Source organism: Elephantulus edwardii, unplaced genomic scaffold (assembly GCF_000299155.1).
Source record: "Elephantulus edwardii isolate Elephantulus edwardi_28Jun2011 unplaced genomic scaffold, EleEdw1.0 scaffold00039, whole genome shotgun sequence".
Classification (NCBI taxonomy): domain Eukaryota; kingdom Metazoa; phylum Chordata; class Mammalia; order Macroscelidea; family Macroscelididae; genus Elephantulus; species Elephantulus edwardii.
The window spans coordinates 19,582,974-19,585,489 of NW_006399789.1; the positions used below are offsets into that span (position 1 = coordinate 19,582,974).

Genomic DNA, 2,516 nt, shown 5'->3' on the forward strand with positions numbered 1-2,516 from the left:
CTTCTCTTTTCTTTACTTTCCATCTTTCCTATCATTATGTTGTTTCCCTCTTGATAACTGGCCAAAGTATTTAAGACAAAATTTCAACATTCTTAACTCTACAGAGTTAAAGGTTGCACTTTCCCCAAGATAGACTTGTTCTTTTGGCAGTCCATGAGATATTCAGTTCTCTTCTCCAACATCACACTCTAAGGTGTCCATTCTTCTTCAGTTTTCCCTATTTACTCTGCAATTTCAGATACCCAGAAAGCAACTGAAAATACCATGGTTTGGATCAGGCATATCTAAATCTTTACACTGACATCATTGGGTTTTTTTGTACTCTGGAGAAGTATTAAACCAAATGAATTCCCAGTGATGTATTATTAAATGACAGAATAGACATAGAGATATAAGCAAGGGGAAGAAGACATTCTATGAAGACCTATCTAAAGCAAATGTACAATAGGAATTACAAGAAAATACAAGCAGACAATGCATCTGTTGAATCTGCACAACTGAGACACTGATTTGGACTTTCACACTCTAGACCAGTGAGAAAATACATTGCTGTCATTTAAAGCCACTCACTAGATGCATTTTTTATGGCAGCATTAGCTAACTAACATCTTGTCTAAAGACTTTTAAATATCTATTTATATTTTGTGACTCTGAAAAATTCTATTCCTTAAACCCAACCCTAAGGAGCGTATTTCTTTTTGTTTGTTCATCTAAGGACACATTCTTTCCTAAAAGAAAAGCTATCAACTCAATGTATGGTTTTAAAACTATCTTGAAAATCATTAGCTGACATGTTCATTAATTTATACTATTTGATTTGAAGTATACTTTGCCCTTTTTTTTACACACAAACTATTATTTTTAAATTGACTATTTGGATTGTGTAGTTAACTATTGTTGCCCTTACCTTCTTCCTTTCCACAACATCTCTCTCTCTTATCTGGAAGCTAAGGCATGACCCAGAGGAGAACAAAGAATGTCGGTAATATTATATGTTCTTTCTTCCTCACTTTTTCACCTTTCTTGAAGTCAATAATTTTTGCTTACCTCTCCTTTAAAGGTTGGGTGCTTTAAACTTTGGAAACTCCTGGATTGCTGTTGTTGTTTATAGACTAACTTCTGAAAGGAAACAAAAATTACTTATTTATCCAACTGTATCTCCACCAATTTTCTCTAACTTACACTGTCACTTTCCGCTGCTGAGTCAAAAATGTTCTGCAGGGGTGATAGCAGCTTCTGCTCATCACCTTTTCGCCTGTGCAGGTTGGGGCCAAATACAATGTGAAAAAATACAGAAAGAGAGCTTAGAACATTCTTTTTCTGGGGCACCATGACTGATTACTTAATATCATTTCTAGCTGCCTTAAAATGTACACACTGCAATATATTTTTGCTGTATCTTCATATCCATTATTTGATTATGCACAATACTTTTCTAAAACTCAGCATTTACAACAAAGTTTTATAACAAACTTTTAACTTTTAAAAACCCGAAAGATGAGCTTTCTTCTCTTCAAATATCATTCCTTCATTGTTTAGACCTTTTACAGTGTTTATTGCTTCCCATAATTGATTCTACTGTTGTTCATCTGCTGTGTTGGGTCAAATACTCTAATTGTGAATTTGGGTAACTGGCTATTTAAGTCAATAATTTGTATTCAAGATGACATTTTTAAATTTCACTGGAACACTTCAGCAAATGTTTCACTTGTCAATACCATATGGTTGTTTCCATCTCACAATGGTTTCTAATTTTATTTTTAATTTAAATCAACTTCATTTGCGTATTTTGAATATCAATGTAATATTTCTTTACATGAAAGAAAGAATATTTGGTCTTCTCTTATTGTCATTTCGGTTCTTATTTTCAACAGCCAGGTGTCAATCTGCTAGTTCTTTTTCCAGATAACCTCAAAGAGCATTTAGAGACTTCTCTTAATTTTTATTTTTAAAATATTTCAAGAATACCAATTATCTCAACAGCCATATAGGGAAATTATCCTGACAACAATTGTCTCATCAATTTATATGAGCTCTGGTGGCCTAGTGGTAAGAAGTTCTACTGCAATCTTGAATGCACGGGGTTCGAGGCCACCAGCTGGTCTATGGAAGAAGGAAGGGCAGTCTCCTCCTGTGCAATTAACTTCCTCTGACAACCTGTCAGAGGGTCAGCTATGGGTTGGTTCTGATTCTATGATACACAAAAACAACAACATCCCTGTATTTAGGAAGAAACTGATATGCAAACAAAAGTATGCATTTTTTATGCAAAAGAATCAGAAGTTGGTCAGAGAAAGGAGTCCAACAAATATACCTGCTGTGTGGCCATGCTGATCAGTAAATAATCTAAGTTCATTTAACATGAAATAGTAAGGATGGAAGATACTCATTCCAGATAAATACTAGAGAGAGCTCTATCATAACCATCACTGAAGGAAGGCCATCTATTACTTTTACAAGTGTTTATAGAAAAGATTTTGTAATAAAATTCTATTTTTTAATAATTGTTTGTGTCA

General features: G+C 33.9%; 1 pseudogene; it reads right to left on the minus strand.

Moving 5' to 3' along the window:
- Positions 1–1,332, minus strand: part of LOC102846617 — a 54,917-nt pseudogene extending 53,585 nt beyond the window's left edge.
- Between the last annotated feature and the right edge of the window lie 1,184 nt (positions 1,333–2,516).